This window comes from Chlorocebus sabaeus, chromosome 14 (genome assembly GCF_047675955.1).
Source record: "Chlorocebus sabaeus isolate Y175 chromosome 14, mChlSab1.0.hap1, whole genome shotgun sequence".
Lineage (NCBI taxonomy): Eukaryota > Metazoa > Chordata > Mammalia > Primates > Cercopithecidae > Chlorocebus > Chlorocebus sabaeus.
Window position 1 is genome coordinate 8,269,003 of NC_132917.1, and position 20,371 is coordinate 8,289,373.

Here is a 20,371-nt window from a genome sequence, read left to right on the forward strand (position 1 = left end):
AATGGTGATCACTTCTGAGAGCTGAGCAGCTCCAGCATAGGGAGTGGCACTGTGCTTGGCATTTTACATACGTCACCTTGAATGATTCTCCTAACACCGCAAGGATCCATACTACTTCTGTTTATCAGAAACTGTAAAGGAGAGTCGATGAGATTCACTTAACTAGCATCAAACAGCTCCTAGAGGCTGGAGAGGGACTCCAGTGGGGTCATTCATATTTCCAAAATCCTTGCTGTCTCCACAGATCAAGCTGTTTTCCTAAAATAGATCATTTCTTTATTTCAGGTCCCCGGATCCCTGCCCCTGTTGTTCAGAAATGAACAATATGAGAATGTTCACAGCAGGCTACTCTTATAAATTCTTTCTTTGGTGGTTTGCCTTCTTGACAAAAAATTTGATTAAGGGTGAACAGAGAGTGGTCACTCAATGTTTTGAGAATCAGAAATTACATTTTTAAGATTTCAGAAGTGGTAGAGCTAATTTCTATTAATGTATATTCTTGGACAGGGCTGACCTTCCCAGGGGCTGGAATTGTTACTCATTCATGTATCCTCAGGGTCTGGTATGGTCCTGGCTCACAGAGATGCTCAACATACATTTGTTGAATCGCCTACTAAGTATACGTATTATATGTAGAATATATACATATATAGATAGATTCTCTTTGATTAAAATTTATTTTTTTTCAAATTATATTAGAATAACACTCAAGGAAAACTATAATAATTGCTGTTAATCTGGTAAGGCCAATGGAAAAATTATAGAGCCATAATGAAATTTTCTTTTTCCTTTAGGCATTTTATTTGCATTTATTATTATTAACAGGTATCACATATTGAGCCCTTTTTTAAACATGTCAGTCCCATTTTAACTTATTTATGATGACAGGTACTACATGTTACTGGTTTAGACCTTTCTTATAAATTAGTAAAGAAGCATAATTTAAGGATGTATATGGATGAGCAATTCAGACAGAGGATGAAAAAGGGCAATCATTATCCTAGAATATAAAAAATCACAATCTCACCAAAATTTCTAAGACACGTTTTTCTGTAGAAGATTCCTCCAGAACTCCAGCCAACTTCCACAGAAGCATGAGGTTCATCCACACACTGGGTACCAGATGCTGCCGATCAGAAAGCCGGATTGAGTAGAGGTGATGGGGTGAGGCTAGAGTGACTCTCTCATGAAAGAGAGGGGGACAGGGCAAAATAGAGCAATCTTGTCAACTTATAAATAAGTCCTTTATTCACAACCATGAGCTAATGGGAACCAACATTAACCATGAGCAATTTAAAAAAAAAAACCAAAAAACAGAAAATTCGGACTCCCAAATAACCATTTAACAAGCATTTTTTCAACACTTTCAAACCTAGAAATAAAATAAATTGGGCCTTTAAAAAAAGCAGCAGCAGAAAGAGACGAGTCAACCAAGCAGTTCCTATCGCCAATCACTCAAGCCTGGCGTTGCTCTGAGCTGTGCATTTCAATGTCATCCTTTTTGCTTGTTCTTTCTCTGATTCAGAGATTAGCCCAGCATATTATATGTATGTTTCCCACTTCCTGACCACACACTTTTATCTAAATTTCTTCAAGGTCTCACAATGAGACACCAGCAACTTCTATAAGAACTGATGTCTTTTCCTTAGCCAGCTCTTGTGTAATCTTTTCTTGTTACAATTTCCGGAGGGCATAGGTGCCTTTGTTCATTCAACAAATGTTTATCGAACTTTTTTGTAGGTACCTAGGACCTGAGTTTGAGCAGGTGGAAAAGCGCCTTGCCTGCATGGAACTTGCATTCTAGTTTTAAGGGGCAGAAAATAACAGAGGTAATGAGTTAGACTGGAATTATACTACATAGTACAGCCTAGAACCAGAATGGGGAGAAGGTAACAGGCTGCATGACAAGTTTTGGAAGAATATTCCAGGAGGAATTGAAAATACAAGAATGCTTTGGGACAGGAATAAGCTAGGCACGTGGAAAAACAAAACAAAACTGTAAGTCTAAAATGTCTGAAACACAGTAACAAAAACATCCAAAATGAGATGAAGGAGAAAAAACAGGTAGAGGCCAGATCCTATAGAGATTTCTAGGTCACATTGAAGATATTGAAATTGATGCTAGGGGCAATAGAAGTTCATGGAGATATTTCAAGCAAAGTAGTCAGAAAGTGTGATTTATCTTTCACAAAGTTTTGACTAATACTCTTAAATACACCACTCCAAATTCTAGCCCCAAGTTCTTCTTTAATGGCGTGAATGCCACACAGATTACATGGAGATAGAGTAGAGGTTATTAGGACATCTATTAGCAATTTCATTTTTAATAGATTTCTGATTCTAGCAAAAAAATAATAGCTCTAGGCTGATACTCGGCTTGGCATATATTAAAAATCTGTTTGGAAGCAAACTGTTTTTAAAGTACCTTTGGTTTTAATTAGTTTAGCATTTTAATTCTAAGAAAGGATGAGAAACCTTAATAAGAAGCATTTTCCATTTGGGTGTTTAAATCTGCACCATAATGTTATATTAAAATCGTTTCTGGTGTGTTAATTAATAATTATCTTAGGAATATTGCAAATGTGAAAGGCCACTGTGACTCACCGAGCTTCATTTGAGCTCATTCCATTTTAAAATTCTATTAATCCTTGTTACAAATGACAGGATCATTTAATTTCTTAAATGAGACATTTTTATTACACATCGGGTCTTTCATCTAAGTGAATTTTATTGGCTATGACAGGTCCTAAAACTCATTTTTATTTTTCAAAATGCATTTTGTCAAATATTTGGCCTCTAATGAATGAACGTTTAGACTCCAAATAAATCCGGCTGTCCTTCCCCAGTTCTCCTCCCAAGGATCTGAAGAGCACTCACTGCATACAGAGCTCGACCATGTAAGAACAGAACAGGCAGGTGTCAGTCAGGTCCACGGTACATGGCAGGTGTCAGTCAGGTCCATGAGCTTTGCGATCACAACCAAAGCAACCATGTGGAAATGCACTTTTGTGCACATAAATGGCCTTTTACCATTTTTAATTTGCAGGCTATAAACAGCAGTATGATGGACAAGATAAAATCATCCAAAATGTTAAAAAGATAAATAATTTAATATTTATAGCAAGTTAGGATACATTGAAAGGCTTGTGTTGGGGTTACAGAAAATCGATGTCCTCTGAGAGGTGACTGCCCTATCGAATCCTTCCTTTCCACAGTCATCGACACTGGTTTAAAAATATTCAAACATTTAAAATATTGTTCCTGAAGAGACTCCATGGTGAGAGGCTGGAAGAGTTGCATTCACTTTTATGCTAAACCCACTCAACAATTTGGCATTTTCAACACTGCAAAGGAGCCAGAAGTCTGTGGGGTTCAAATAGTTTGCTCAACTCATACATTTTATTATCACTAGTATTCTAATGATACTATTTATTAGTATCCACCTCTCCCGATTTCGTATCTCTTCTACTTGCTAAAAAGTAATAGGAATAGGAGCCCCTTTGATGGAAAAAACGTTTTGTTATTGGGTGCTTTGTTTTTTATTCCTTTTTTTAACCTCTTTTTAAAAGTAAAGATCCTTTTTACAGGTACAAATCCTTGCTGTAACCTGTGTGGTCATTTTGATAACCATGAAACAAGTGAGGAAAACTGAGGCACCAAGAGATTAAGGTACTTGCCTCAGGTAATGCAGGATTCCCATGCAGATCTATCTGGAACTTTCCACAGGTGCCATGCTGCCTGCTGTGTTAAGGTTATTGTGACTTGAGGCAAATAGTGACCTTGAGTCACTAAGCACCCAAGACCACATACGAAGGCACAGAAAGCATCAGCACTTACGGTTTCTAAGTCCCAAACAGTGAGTAAATCTCAGGAGAACTTCAGTGGGGGTGGCAAATTAAAGAAAGCCACACATTCTTTGACACTTCTCTCACGGAGAGATGAGTTCTATTTTCCCTCCACTTGGATCTGGGCTGACCAGGGCCCGCTTTGACAAACAGAGGATCGTGAAAGTGACTCCAGGCTACGGCTGTCAGAAAAAATACACAACACCCAGCCCCATTTGAATTTCAGATAAATTACAATTTCTGCAGGAGTATGTTCCATGCAATATTTGAGACACTCTTATACTAATAATTAGTGTTATTTATCTGGAATTCAAACTGAACTGGGCATTGTCTCATATTTGCTAAAGCTGGCAACCCTACTGTAGGCCAGTTCCAAGACTTGCCTTTAGGAGAACGTGAAGCTTTCACCTTGGCCCCTTGGAGCCCTGAGCTCTCATGTAAGGAGTCTCTATTGCCTTGCTGGAGAGACTGTGTGAAGAAAACTTGAAGGCACATGGAGGTAGGGAGGGTCCCATTGAGCCCAACCCTGCAGCCCACCCTGCCAAGACTCTAAGTATGGGAATGAAGCTGTCTGGGATGATTCAGACCAGCCCCCAGTGAACTCCACTGAGCAGTCCTGGTCCACACCAAGTGAAACAGAAGGATCATCAGTTAGTCCCTTCCTGAAACCCTTATCCACAACATCATAAAGCATGATAAAATGGTTATTGGTCAGGTGCAGTGGCTCAGGACTAATCCCAGCACTTTGGGAGGCTGAAACGGGTGGATCATGAGGTCAAGAGATCGACACCATCCTGGCCAACATGGTGAAACCCCGTCTCTACTAAAAATATAAAGTGTAGCTGGGTGTGGTGGGATGTGCCTGTAGTCCCAGCTACTGAGGAGACTGAGGCAGGAAAATGGTTTGAAACCTGGAGGTGGAGGTTTGGTGAGCTGAGATCACACCACTGCACTCCAGCCTGGCGACAGAGTGAGACTCCATCTCAAAAAATTTAAAGAATGGTTATTGTATTTAGTCACTACATTGTGGTGATATGGTTTGGCTGTGTCCCCACCCAAATCTCATCTGGAATTGCAGTTCTCATAATCCCTGCATGTCGTGGGAAGAACCCATGGGAGTTAATTGAATCATGGGGGCAGGATTTTCCCATGCTGCTCTTGTGATAGTGAATAAGTCTCTGAGATCTGATGGTGCTATAAAGGGCAGTTCCTCTGCACACATTGTCTTGCCTGCCACCATGTAAGATGTGCCTTTGCTCCTCCTTCACCTTCTGCCATGATTGTGAGGCCTCCCCAGCCATGTGGAACTGTGAGCCCATTAAACCTCTTTCCCTTATAAATTACCCAGTCTAGAGTATGTCTTCATAGCAGGATGAGAACAGACTAATCCATGAGGGGTAGTTTACTATGCAGCAATAGATCACTGGAACAGAACTGAAAAAAGAAGAGGAGGAAAAGTGAAATCAAAGCTAAGGCCCATAACCATTGGAGGGTAACAAAAATCACAAAATGGCCTTGAGACATTGGAAAACAGACAACTGTTTATTCCACATCAATTTTTAAATTAAAGTGTTGAATTTGTTGTAACTCAACCTTTACTTTGGCTTTTTGAGTAAAAGTTGATAATCCACAAAAATAGATTTAAAATATGTCCTGAAACATAAAAATAACTCTAAGGAATATTTCTCAATCTTCACCTCGATAGGTCTTCCTTTTACTGCATGGTACTTTTTAAAGAATAATTTAGAATAGCTTGTTTATGAGATATCAGCAGCTGTTGATTCATTTGCTAATTAATGATTCAGGCAAAATCAGTGTATAATATCCAGTGATAACCAGTTTATAATTATGAGTTCCTTCCTTGTCATAAACCTTATAAATTACAGACAATTTCAGAATTTTTACTCATCATTAGCTGCCGAATAGACTCTTCAAATGATTCCATTCATTATTTCATGAATTACATGCAAGCAAGAGGCCTAGGCTTTTTCTTTGTTTTCCCTTCTTTATTATCTCCCAGGACCAGTCAAGGACCAATACCTGTGGATCCTGCCTCCTAAATCGCTTTCAAGGCCATGCCCTTCTCTTTATCCCCTCATGGTTTAGGACAATGATGATGATATTTTAACCAGTCGTCTTGCCACCATCATTGTTCCTGGGCCAGCTGAATGGTATCACCTTCAGATCCCGGGAACCTCTTTGAATTTTTTACCTTACTGGCAAAAGGGACTTCACAGCTGTGCTTAAATAAAGGCTGTTGAGGTAGGGGGATTTTTCTGAATAATCTGGGTGTGCCTCGTGTAATCACAGGATTCATATAAGAGCGAGGCAGTTGGTTACAGTCAGAGGGAGTGAGGGTGATGGGACAACAGAACGAGAGGCTGGAGTGATGTGCTCTGAAGACCGAGGAAGGGACCATGAGCCAAGGAACACAGGAGGCCTCGAGGAAACAGAAAAATCGAGGAGACAGACTGTCTCCTGAAGCCTCTAGGAGAAACACAGCTCTGCCAACACTTCGATTTCTACTTCTGACCTCCAGGCAGTAACAGAAGAAATATGGGCTGTTTTAAGCCACAAAGCTGGTGGTAATTTATTACAGCAGCAATGGGAAACTAATCCACTCCCTGATTAGTTCTTCACACCAGCAGGTCTCTTTAAGACATACATATGTTCATATCACCCCCTGGCATAAAACTTTCTATAAAGACTTCCAATTTATATTGGAATAAAGTCAGAATTCCTTAACGTGGCCTGCAGGAGCTATTCCAGCCTAACCTCTGCCCTCGTTTGTTTTCATTCACCCCCTTGCTTGCTAAACTCTAAGCAAAGTGGCCTTCCTTCTGTTCGTCAAACAGTCCAGTTCTTCCTGCCTCAAGGCCTGGGATGGAGACCAGAACCTGTCACAAACCTCATCTGTTTTCTTCCTGGTGCCATAGAGAGGCTCCACTTCCAGTCTCCCTTGAAGTTAACTAGAACCATGTGACTCTTTGGTCCATAGACCAGATAGAAGACTGATCTCTACCCCTGCTGACCCAGGCCCTTGCAATTCACCCTGCCACCCTCTGCTTCCCTCTGATAGCTGAATGCACAGGACATGGGGTTTCAGAGGTTGGTAGAGTCACATTACCATGTGGCCGAATGAATTTCACTTTGGCAGTGATGTGAACAGTGGTGGATTGGGATAGAAAGACTGGAGGTAGAGGGACCAGTTAGGAAACCACCGGTAAAAATAACAATAATAAATGTATAATTTTATATTGTTAATATTTATTATATCCTAAGTATAATATATACCAAGCACTGCACTAAGAATCAAATTCCATTAAAACTCATTTACTCTTCACAACAACCATAGGGGCAAGATGATATAATTATGCCTGTTTTACAGATATCAAAACTGAAATAGAGAAGTTAAGTAACTTCCCAAGATCACACAGCCAGTGAGCAATGGAGTGACAATTTGAATCCAGACAGTCTGATGCCAATTCCAATGCTTTTAACTACTACTTTATACTGGGGTTGCTGTTACTTTCAAGGACAGTGACAGCAGAGAAAGAGAAATCCCAATGTAGGGAAAAAAATGTCAGACATGACACAAAGTGTTTAACCACAGTGAAAACAGAGGAGGTGTGTTATTCTGGCTCTTTCCAGTGTTTAATTTAGTCTCACACAAAATCCCCTGGATACCAGACTCCCTTTTTTAATAGAAACCAAGCCTTGGAATATCTTTAGATCAAGTAACATCCCCACCATTAAGGTGTCCTCAAACCTGTGCCTGGTTACTTCTGCCCTTTCACTCCACATCTCTCACAACCTCTAGACAAGGAGAGGCCAAGAGAACATTGCAGGGAACTAAACAGAGATCACAATCAAAGGTAAAAATGAGGATGGTGCTTCTTAGGAAGTTGGAGTGAGTACTTGGGATTACTCCAAACAATTGTAATTCTCCTGGGTGCTTGTTACCTTTGCCCTTCCAGTCCTAATCTCGGTGGTAGGTATTTATAAGTGGTGCCTGTATTAGTTCATTTTCATACTGCTATAAAGAACTGCCTGAGACTGGGTAATTTATAAAGGAAACAGGTTTAATTGACTCACAGTTCTGCATGGCTGGGGAGGCCTCAGGAAAATTACAGTCACGGCGGAAAGGAAAGCAAGGCACCTTCACAAGGCAGCAGGAAGAAGTGCCTGCCGAAGCGGGGAAGAGCCCCTTATAAAACCATCAGATCTCGTGAGAACTCACTCACTATCACGAGAACAGCATGGGGGAAATTCCAGCCCCATGATTCAATTACCTCCACCTGGTCTCTCCCTTGACACTTGGAGATTATGGAACTTAAAATTCAAGACGAGATCTGGGTGGGGACACAAAGCCTAACCATATCAGTGCCCAATCCAGATGCTCCTGATCAGGGACTGACATTAATAGAAGGCCCCTCCATAGTCCTGATTCATAAAGAGTTCTCTGCACTTAGGTCCTCTATTGATTTGATCACATGACTTTTTTTTTTCCTTCAAACAACAAGTCTAGGCCTGCATGCAGGCTTGCTTCAATTAGAGGCCAGCACTATGATAACTGTAATTTTTTCCTTTGGTATGCATGAGTGTTCCTGTGGGAACATAATTTAGCTGGACATATTAAATCATGTCATCGGTAGTCACAAGCCAAATGAATTATTGATCAATGGCTGTGAAATCAAAGTGCATCTGCAGAATTACATTTGGAAGCAGGGATTCATTTACAGTAAACTTGACTCTGGAAGCGCTCCATCTGACTGAGTGCAGGCTGGAGTGATCCTTCCATGACTTTACTTCTTATCCTCTAAGTATCTGTATTGTGCCTCTGAAAGGGCCTCGCTGACTCTAAAGTAAAATACAAATGCTGCCGTGATTGTCATTTCGTGTGATTGTCTTCTATTTATGAATAGAAATAGAAAATTGGATTTTCCAGCCTGTATATTACCTCCTACCCAAAATGACACCACCACTACCAATATTCCTCAGCAGCCATTGAGGGACGCTGTGGCAGGCGCTGCCCTCCACTCACGGGGCTCCCTTGCTGGCCTTCCTTGCTGGGATTGTTTTTCCCACATACAGCCACATGGCTAGTTCCCTCGCCTCTTATGTGTCATGCTGTTTAATCATCTCCACAATTAGTATCCCCACGGGACAAACAAGGAAACAAGCAGGGTTAAAGAACTCTCCCAGAATTGCATAGCTAGCAAGCAGAAGAGGTAAGATTCAAACCCAGGCAGCGTAAGTCCAGATCAGATGTGCTGCGTGTCTGCCCATGGGAGACAGGAAAGAAGAATGTGGGCAGCAGGTGTTTGGGAAGTCTGCCTGGCTAGTATCTGAACAGACTGTGGAATGTAGGGTGGGGGGTGATTTCGTCTTCATACCCCTCCTCCCCATCTCCCATAGGCACTTTCCAAATTTGCACACAGGTCACATGGGTCTTCTGAAAATACAGATTCTGGCTCCCTTGGAACAGGGTAGGCCAGAGGTTTTGCACTGCCAACAAACTCAGGTAGTGCTGATGCTGCCGGCCGATGGCGAGGTCTGGAAGGCTGGGTCAGGGGGAGGAAGGTTGAGTGAGGAGGCTGGTGCATCTGCCAGGGTCCTGGCGGACCAAGATGGCACATCCAAGGGCTATTGAAGAATTTACTGAATAGACTGTTTCCAGAGGGGCGAGCAGGTTAAGGGAACCAACAGGGTGACTTAAAGACCCAGGAACTAGCAGCAGGATGCTGCTACCCAGGTCTGAAAGGGGATGAGGAGGAGGGTCTGGCCATGGGAGAAGGGCCATCAAGGGAATCATCTCCAAGGGAACCATCTGGTGCCTGCACCTCTGCTAAAGAGGTGCCCTCCCCGTGGTGGCTCACACCTGTAATCCCAGCACTTTGGGAGGCTGAGGCGGGTGGATCATGAGGTCAAGAGATCGAGACCATCCTGGGCAACATGGTGAAACCCTGTCTCTGTTAAAAACACAAAAAAATTAGCCAGGCATGGGGGCAGGCACCTGTAATCCCAGCTACTTGGGAGGCTGAGGCAGGAGAATCACTTGAACCCGGGAGGCAGAGGTTTCAGTGAACCGAGAACGCACCATTGTACTCCAGGCTGGGCAAAAAGAGAAAAACTCTGTCTCACAAAAAAAGAAAAAGAGGTGCCCTCCCAGTGGTTGGTTTGTGTGGTCTCCTGCATATGGCGTTCAGCTACACCTTGGCCTCCTGAGCAAGGAAAGCCATGCCTCCTCTGGGCACCCTGTAACCATAGTCTCAAGGATCCCATGCCTCCAGTAACCTCCATCCTCTCCCACATGGAGCCACAAGAACCTGAGACTTCTTCTACACCTTCTAACGGACTCAGAAAACTGGAATGGGGTGAGGGTGACCCGCATCTTTCTCCCAGGCATATAACACTGTGGTCTCCTGCCTCCTGCCTTCAGAAATCTCTGGACCCAAAATAGACAACAGCCTCTATGGCAGAGCACATCCTCCGACTGCAGGGAACCTGTGTGAAGCTCTCCTAAAGACTCCCCAAGATTCCATTTTGACAGCAGCACCAAGACGGGCCCCGAGACTTCTGGAGCTCAGCAAGTGTCCAGAGGGAGAAGGCTGCCAGGCTCCTCATGCTGCAGACACTTCGATGGACCCTAATAATTCCCCTGGAGTCCTGCCCTTGACTTCAAGGAAAGAGACACCACCCTCTGCTGTGGGACTCCCGCACCACCACAGACTCCACGCACCTAAGAATGCCAGCCACCCGATTTCATGGGGATGGCAGTGGCAGGATGGTGGCTGGTGTTTATAAGGCCTATGGAAGGTGTCCAACATTAATTTCTAACGCTTTCTTTAGAATATGAGAACACTTAACACATTTTGTTGTCAACTATGGGTCTTAGTTGCACAAGGAAAGCTTCGTGCATCATCTTACTACAAATGAAACCAGAACATACCCGTAGATGGACTTGTTAACAATGCTGGTAAAAGTGTGGTTAGGAGAGGTGGCTGCACCTTCTCAGAGAAATGAGCTTTGGCTTTGGGTTTTATTGCAATTCTCACCTTTACTGCAACTGTAACTGAGTCTCGTTACAAATCCTGTGCATTTACTCTTCCCAAGGGCCTTGTGTGTGACGGATACTCAAATAGTTTTTGATGTTTGCAATGCAACCCCATGTTCTTTGACAGATGGATTTTAAGCACGTGATTAGAGGTCATAGCTGCAAAACCAGCTGGCACCAGAGGTCCTTCCTCCTCCATCTGAAGCAGCATTTCCTCAGAGAGTCCATGGAGTCTGGGAGAAATGGACAAGAAAGAGTTGAAGGAAAGGGGATCCCCACAACGTCAGCTACACCAGCCAAATAAACAGAGGCCATGGGAGGGGTGACAGATGTTGCTGTCAAAACACATCATCATGAGCATTGTGACACTAAGCTGACAGTGTGTCTAGTAATAAGATTGACATATGAGGTTCAAGTCATACAATCTGGGAGGTTTTGTTCTAAAATGATCAAAATACGTGCAATTTCTGCCAGGACCTCACCTCTCCACATAATGTTGGAAGGCATCTGATTCCGACTATCCTGGCCACTCCTAATGGGTTTTTCTTCAAACAAATTGTATGGTCTTCAGGTTCCAAGAAGCATGATGTCCACTTTGTAAGTCCTTCCTTGTTGGTTACCCACATTCCTACGCACTGCAACCTATGTCCCAGGGGCATATGGTGGTCGTGGAAAGTCTGCTTTTTCATGATATCTGTTCAGCTGAGCATTCTCTTTGAGGGGCAGGATCCAATTTCAGTCTGGATTGCTAATGGTATTATAATAACCATAATACCTAACAATTATGATGTGTTTACTGCATGCCAGGCTCTGCTTCAAGAACACTGCATGTGTTACTTCACTTAACCCTCCAATAATCATACGACACATGTGCAGATTAGGAAACTGAGGCACGAAGCTGGATAGAATACAGTGACCAGTGACAGGGTGAATCATTGAGACAGTGAAAAAAATAGAGATGAGGACTTGATACACCTGCTTTCTACTCCAAATTTCCATGGGTGATCCTTTATGTTTTCCCTCTCTGCTGACTGGTAGATGATAAATAACACTGTATTTGCAAGAGGAATCCCTCAGGTGTCCATGCGCCGTTCACTTTCATGCTGTGAGTCTAACTGCAAGACTCCTTTAGGGAACATCACCCAACAGCATAGACCTCATAGTGATGCAAAACAAATAAGTCACATTTGTGATAACCAAAAACTGCTTTGCATAGTAAAGCGTGACTTTAATAAGCTTTAAATGGTGCAATTGCATAATTTACAATGGATATACTCTAATAGCACCATTTCTATAGCTCACACCCTGGCAAATTTTTTTTTTTTTTTTTTTAAGACGGAGTCTCGCTCTGCCGCCCAGGCTGGAGTGCAGTGGCACGATCTCGGCTCACTGCAAGCTCTGCCTCCCGTGTTCACGCCATTCTCCTGCCTCAGCCTCCCGAGTAGCTGGGACTACAGGCGCCCGCCACTACGCCTGGCTAATTTTTTTGTGTTTTTAGTAGAGACGGGGTTTCAAAGCCAATTTCCATTGGAAAAATAATTTTCTCTTTTGCAAGTGGTCTCTAAATGAGAAAAGGCATTTGTATCAATTACTCGACCCAGGACACATAGTGTTGATCTACAAAATGAATTTTAGAAGGGAAAGGGATGAGAAGAGGGAGAGAAAATGATTTTAAGTAAATCGTATGCCAGGACTGCCTAAAGAGTATCTGGGTCCCAGCAAGAAGAGAATCTAGTTCCTCCAAGGCAGCTCACACCTCACGCTCTCTTTCCACTGCCACTTGTTCAATTTCACCTAACACCTAGTCCCACTGTACTCATGTACATTATTTACCTATCGAGGCAAAGCCTACAATAGTGGAAATGGACACAAAAGTGTTGCTTAGAAAAAGGAACATCATTTGAACAGCTGTAGACTGCATGTTATTTATCAGGATATTCGACCAAGCCAAAGGAAAAATCAGCCACTGTGCACAGGGAGTTACAGCCCTGCTTGGCCTAGCCGTGACACAAATGGAGTGACAGAGTGAGCTGGGAGAAGAAAGCAAAAACATCCTCCCAGGTTCTCCTGGACAGAAAGCGGGACTTCTCCATCCCCTCTATAAGCATAATTCGTGTGCTTTTCAAGCTCATTTCAAAACAATGGAATCCTTGAAATCAAATTCCAAACAGTCTGAAAAAAGAAGATACTGACAGTTATGAGAACCAGAAATGGTTATTTCTAGGCAGGTTCTGATTTTTTTAGTTACTTGTTTTCATCTGTTCTGTACTATGCCATGCATATTACACATCTTACTGGAAAAAAAAATGCATTGACTCTGAGGCCACACATCAATAAATCAATTCCTGCTGGACAAGACACAGACAAATGAGTGTTGCAGAATGGGAGGAGCAGATGCCCAAAAGGGCTCGTGACCTAGCCCCACTCCCTCCTCCACAAATTCTGTGACTTTCACCCTCTCACCAAAGCCCGTTGAGCCTTGTTTTCAATTTTAAAACAGCATTATTTTAGTATTTTATCTATCTGTGTCAGGCCTGATTTTTCTACTTGAAATTGTATCAACTGAGTTCATGGTGCAAAAGGATTCTGCATTTTGTAAATCTGTCTTTAAAAGCCTCCCTTGTACACAAGGTACCTGTCAGAGTCTCCTGTGGTTAGCTGGGGCTTTTTGACTGTTTGAGCAAATAGAATGGGTAGAAATGGGCCAGGCGCAGTGGCTCACGCCTGTAATCCCAGCACTCTGGGAGGCCAATGCGGGTGGATTACCTGAGGTCGGGCATTTAAGACCAGCCTGACCAACATGGTGAAACCCCGTCTCTACTAAAAATACAAAAATTAGCCAAGTGTGGTGGCACACGCCTGTAATCCCAGCTGCATGGGAGGCTGAGGAAGGAGAATGAACCACTTGAACCTGGAAAGCAGAGGTTGCAGTGAGCCAAGATCGCGCCATTGCACTCCAGCCTAGGCAATAGAGTGAGACTCCATCTCAAAAAAGAAAAAAGAAAAAAGAAAAAAAAAAAAAAGAATGGGTAGAAATGCATTCTGCGTGTGAGAAAGACATGAATTTTTTTAGGGCTGAGAGGGTGGATTGAATTGTGGCCCCACCCCCATAAATCTTTGCCATTCGTGGACATGGGGGCTGAAGGACTCTCTTTGTGTGTTTGGGCTGCCGGAACAGAATCCCAGACACTGAGCAATGAAGGAAAAACAGAAATTCATTCCTCACTTCTGGGGCCTGGGAAGTCAAAGATCAAGGTGCCAGCATATGGCGAGGGCCTTCTTCCTGTGTCCTCACGTGGCAGAAGGCAGAGGGCGAGAGAAAACAAACTCCCGCATCAAGTCCCCTTGTAAAGGGACCTGATCCAACCATCTACGATGGAGCAACCTCATGGCCTAGTCACCTCTCACAGGTCCACCTCTTAGCACCACCACATTAGCAGCACCTGAATTTCGGAGGAGGCACATTCAGACCATAACAAGGATCCACACAGTGAAGGCACCAGAGATGAAGACGGAATAGGGGAGAAAGCACCAAAAGAAAGTGGAGTTCACAGAGAGAAGCCAGCACTTACAAAGAAGTCTGAGTTTTGAGGCAACCCAGGGAAAAGCAGAGTAGATGATATTCCACAGTGGGAATAAGGAAGACGTGGTGAAAATGGGCACTAGGCTAAAAATGCCCTCCTGCCATCACAACAGCCTAAATTGGGGCTGGGACACCATCTCGAGGTCCCGCTGCTCACAGACAAACCCTCCCAGGTAGTAATAGCCCATTGACAAAGCGTCTTCCTTTCCCTGTCAGAAAGCAGCCCCCACAGGGAGTGGGGATAAGGGAAATGATGGGTGAGCCAGAAGTCTTCAGCACATCCTAAAATGCCCAGGGCACGAATCCTTTCACCAAATTCTCAAAAAGATCCATCATTCTATACTACCCAGCCATAATATGGAACAAAATAACGGCCTTGGCAGCAACTTGGATGGAGCTGGAAGCCATTATTCTAAGTGAAGTAACTCAGGAATTAAAAACCAAATATCGTATGTTCTCACTTATAAGTGGGAGCTAAGCTATGAGGATGCAAAGGCAGAAGAATGATACAATGGACTTTAGGGACTCAGGGGAAGGGTGGGAGAGGCATGAGGGATAAAAGACTACTTATCGGGTACAGTGTAAACTGCTCAGAAATTACCACTAAAAAACTTATCCCTGTAACCAAAAACCACTTGTACCCAAAAAACTACTGAATTTTTAAAAATAATAACTACATGTGAAAAAAATAACTATCCTAACAATTCTCAAATAAGATTCCCTGTACCCAGCATATCATTGATTCTCACAGAATTCCCCTAACTAGGTGAATTCATCCAAAAGTATTGATGGTTATGCAAACACCTACCTAGTAACAGTCCTGGGTTGAACTGTCTGGAGACTAGAAGGAGGTGGAATCTCCAGGATTCATAGTTGAGAATGGACACCATTCCTGGACAGGCCGGGGAAGGCCTAAGTTGTAAGGAGATGCATAAGCATGAGTAGGCACCATGGTGATGTGGCCAGGAACTCTTTGTAGGGACAAGAGGCAGTCCAGTCTGCTGGTCACAGCACATGGTAGATGGTCAGTGAGGGCACCATCTCTATGTGTGACAGACCCTAGGAAGGGAGCTCTGCAGAGTATCAGTCAGCAGGTTGCAGGGTTCCTGTGACCACACCTTGGGTGGGAGGCGCACATCAACACCAGGGAAGATCAACAGAGGAGATGGTGCTGGGAGACCTGGGATGCTGGTAGATCACAAGGCAAGGACTTAAGGACAGAAATTGGCAATTTAAAAAAAAAAAAAAATCAAGGGCTAGGATTGGAGCTCAGCGACAAGGCAGAATTCCAGAAAGGCAAACTGAGCAGCCCTACTGTAAAGTCAGCTCCAGAACCTGGAGCCCCAGAAAATCTAGCTTGCAGGCCTCTGCCCACAGTCAGGCAGGCCCTGGGGACAGGGAACAGACAGTTGGGCCAGCAGAAAGAAAAAGGTGGTTCCTGGTTCTGAGAAGTAAGAGATTTCAGGGTCTTGGAAATAAGCTCAGGCCTGAGAGACAAAACCAACAGCTTTAGGGTATTTTTTTCTCTATGCTAAAATAACAGTAATGTTGTTTAGAAAACCAGATAATAAACAAAAACACAAAGAAGAAAGCTAACCCATATTGATTCTCCTAAGTGAGATCCGTCATTAACACTCTGATATATAAACTTTCAGATTTTTCCTACACACACACACACACATATATACACACACACATATACATTTGTGGGTTTTACATATATCAATATGCAAATTTTATCCAAAAAATGTATTTATATGAACTGGCTGTTTCATGACCAGCCTTTTAAACTTAGCAATATATAATGTATATTTTCCCATTTCCATAAATATAGATCACTATTCATTATTTTGCATAACTGGTATACTATTTATTTTATACATGTAGCATAATGTGCTTTACAAATCCCCCAACCTAAACATTACTTTCCACCTTTTCAAATTCATAAATGGTATGGCAGGAAACACCCTGTATGTTATTTCCTTAGTCTAAGTTTGTGAAAGTGAAATCATCAGATCTAAGCCCATTTTTAGTTGTTACGTATTGCCAAACTGAATCCATGTAGCAGCTTGCACGCTCATGAATATTTATGTGAGAGGTCCAGGATCCTGTCACCACCAACCTTAACACCTCAAGGGCATCTATCACTTGGAATGTCACTTGTTTAGGTCATTCAGAAGGAGTCTCAGGTCACTCGTAGCTTCCTTCCCCCCAAGTAAGATCTCAATATGACACTTGCAACTCACCAGAGCACAGACCCCAAGAACCTTGTAAATCACATCTTCTTGGGAAAATGTATGTGTCTTTACTCATTTTTATTTCCATATTAAAATTTTTTCTTGGTAATTTTTAATATTCTATTTGAATATGGCTTCTGTTTCTCACAATTCAGATCAATGGGCCACCAAACAAATCTAATAACGTAACAAAAAATTGCCTTACAAGAAACATTTAATATCACCCTCATTATTTGATTCCATTTAAGCAGTATTAATAGTCCTAGCCTTGTGCAAGCAGAGGCACTGAGTCATGGTGATGAGAAGCCACATGCTACGTTGCATTTGGATTAGAGCTGCTGTGCGCATTGCACATAGACTGAACCATCCAACACATAAGCACAATTATGGGGGAGAGTGCACATAGCTTCTTCTTACAGCAATACCTAACTAGAATTTTAGAGAAGAGAAGATACCTGGGGGAGAAAGAAAGACTACAAGTCTATTAGACTTTCAAAAAAGATACTTCATAAAGTCTCGAAGATTGTGTGTTAGTAATAGAAATGTTTTTGTCACAAATGTGACATTGGGTAAGAACTGGGAAAGACAGGAACAGATGAATACAGAATGAATGAGGAAACACACCAGGAAGTCTTTGAGTTCCCTTAGTCCATGGAGAGCTCTGGCCTGCAGGAAGCTTTCACAAAGCTGAAGAAAAGAGAAAAGGAAGGGAAGGGAAGGGGAGGGAAAGGAGGGGAGGGGAGGGGAGGGAAAAAAGGAAAAAGGGTAAAAGGAAAGAAAAAAGGTAAAAGGAAAGGAAAGAGGAAAGGGAAGGGAGGGAAGAGGAGAGAAGGGGAGAGAAGGGGAAAGGAGGGGAGGGAAGGGGAGAGGAGGGGAGGGAAGGGGAGAGGAGGGGAGGGGAGGGGAGAGGAAGGAAGGAAAAAAGAAAGAAAAAGGGAAAGGAAAGGAGGGAGCAAGCAGGATGTATCTAAGATAATACATTCAGGAAAAATAATCTAAGCCAGGATTTCATAGGGCCCAGTGACATAATAATAGATAGGTATTCTGGGGAAAGACAGTTCTTTGGATAAATAATTGAAGGAAACATCTCATTTTCAACATCTCCCCCTCTTCCTAGAATATTCCCAAAGCACATTATCATTTTTAAAGCCTATAAGAAGTCCTTTGATTAGGAAAATCATCTTTAATTGTGTTTATCCCACAACTATTTAAAAACCCATTTATAAATGAGTACCTAGCATGGTCTCACAGAATATCAATGTTTCACGAACTATAAGTTAATCTAAAAGGCACATCTGCAACTATGGCTGCCAGAACTCTTGTTGATAACCTGTGTTATGATAGTAAACTGGCTCACCATTAAAAAGGAAAGAAAAAACAAAACAAAACCTGATTTGAAGTGTTTGCCAATTCCCATGGTATAAATACTCCTGCTGTGACTGATTTGAAGGAAGGTTGTTTAACAACCAAGGAAGGTTTTAAGGAATAAAAGCCCAGAGTGCTCTGCCCTCCTGTACAGCAAGCCAAACTATTAAACATAACCATAAATGTAAGCAAAAAGCATTTATCAACCTTTGCAGAGTTGATGATCCATACTTCTTGGGAAAAAAGATGAGATTAAAGCTTTGTGAAATGGTAAATGAATTAATTTCCCCATGATATGCCTCGTTTTTTTCCTGGTGAATATGTCTACATAAAGAGATTAGAGAACTAGAAGAAAGGCAACAAAATAATAAAGATTAGAGGAGCTTCTGTGTGAAAAGAGAGTCTGGAATAGTGAAAACTGAGGCTGAACTGATTGAGGCCTGCAAAGGCACTAAACGGTACATGAAAAGGGAGAATATTTTTTAAAAATACCATTTGTTGATCAATTCTGTGTGTTCAGTGGTGATTATACAAACAGCCTTCAGGGAAGGCTTCTGGCTGTGGGATGTTTTTAGGTATAAGTAGGAGTTTTACAGATACACAGAGGAAAGAAGAGCATTTGAGGCACAGAGAACCCACGAACATCCCAAAAGTGTAAAAGAACCTGGTACTCATTTATTTCAAAATAAATTTAAAAATACACCCCCACATTAAATTAATGACATGACATATTGAACTGATAGCCTTCAGTCAGCCACCTCGGGCTGGGCAAAAACCAAAGTTGGTGCCACCAAACCCCTCCGATGATAGAGACCACAAAGGTGGCCATCACATAGAGACACTACAGTTCTGTCCCAAATTCCCTGAGGAGGGAACACCGCATCTCTGGGCAGGGAAGATCTGTTCATTGCCCGGCTCTCCTCCTCGTCCTTCACCATCAGTGTCAGGTAGGCTGATGACGAGCAGACGGAAGCCAAACCTCCCATTGACATCGTGTGCATTTGAAAGCAAGCGTGCCTTGGCTGTTCCCCAAAAGACCTACTGGGAAGGATTGTTTTTGTCATGCTGTTGTCATGTTGTCAAACTGCTAGGCCTGAGAAACCTCTACTCTTCATAATGAGAACTTTAAAAATCAACTTTCCTGATACTGGATATGCTTTCTTTCAGCCCTTACTTGCCAGTTTCAAACTCTGGAGCCTGAACTCAGTGAAACAGAACTGCTAAAAACACATTACGTAGCCCTCCCAGTCAGTTCCAGGCTGCTATAACAAAATACCTTAGACTAGCTAATTTATAAGTCATAGACATTTATTGCTCACAGTTCTGGAGACTGGGAAGTCCAAGATCAAGGTGACAGCAGGTGTGGTCCTGGTGAGGGCTGCTCTCTGCCTCACTGAGGCACCTCTTGCTGCATCCTCACATGGGCAGAAGGGCAGGAGGGCAAGAAGGCACAGGGAGCTTCCTCCAGAGCCTCTCTTCTAAGCACATTAACCCTTCAGGAGGGTGGAGCCCTCCTATTCAATCACTGCCCCAGAGGTCCCACCTTTTTTTGAGGGGGGAGTCTCACTCTGTGGCCCAGCCTGGAGTGCAGTGGCAAGATCTCGTCTCACTGCAAGCTCCGCCTCCCGGGTTGATGCCATTCTCCTGCCGCAGCCTCCCGAGCAGCCGGGACCACAGGCGGCCACCGCCACGCCCGGCTAATTTTTTTGTATTTATTTTTTAGTAGAGACGGAGTTTCGCCGTGTTAGCCAGGATGGTCTCGATCTCCTGACCTCGTGATCTGCCCGCCTCGGTCTCCCAAAGAGCTGGGATTACAGGTGTGAGCCACCACGCCCGGCCGGTCCCACCTCTTAATACCATTGCATTGGAGATTATGTTTCAACATGAATTTTAAAGGGACATAAACACTCAAACCACAGTAATATTTTTCCCTCACACATGTGTAAGTATGATGTAATTTGGGAGCAGTCAAACAGTGTACCATTCCTATGGAAGGTACAAAAAGAAATCTGGACTTGCCCTGTTTTTAATCAGGAACGGGAGGTCTAAGTTATCAGGAGCTGCCCAATGAGATTGACACAGTTTCACGGGTCACATGGCACTCGGCTGCACGGAGCCTCCAGGGACCCAGACACTAAGTACACAAGATGTTCGTGCACCACAATTAGGATTAAATGAGCATATGGCAGAAGAAATCTGCTTGCAGGAGAAAAAAATGAAAACAAATATTGCAGGGAAAATGGCGCAAATTAGGCAGAGAGTCATTCGCGGGTCTGTGAACAGA

At 43.0% G+C, this 20,371-nt stretch overlaps 1 long non-coding RNA gene across 2 annotated transcripts in view; it reads right to left on the bottom strand.

Moving 5' to 3' along the window:
* Nucleotides 1-758: 758 nt before the first annotated feature.
* The window catches only part of LOC103220861 (uncharacterized), a 246,582-nt gene continuing 226,969 nt past the window's right edge, over nt 759-20,371 (bottom strand). The window contains exons 9-10 of one of the 2 annotated variants that reach the window (XR_012095192.1): nt 10,904-11,135; nt 761-5,279 (exon numbers count right to left, since the gene is read on the bottom strand). This is a non-coding gene — a long non-coding RNA (uncharacterized lncRNA). Of the gene's footprint in view, nt 11,136-20,371 lie in introns of both variants that reach the window. The other variant, XR_012095191.1, reaches the window with a different exon arrangement.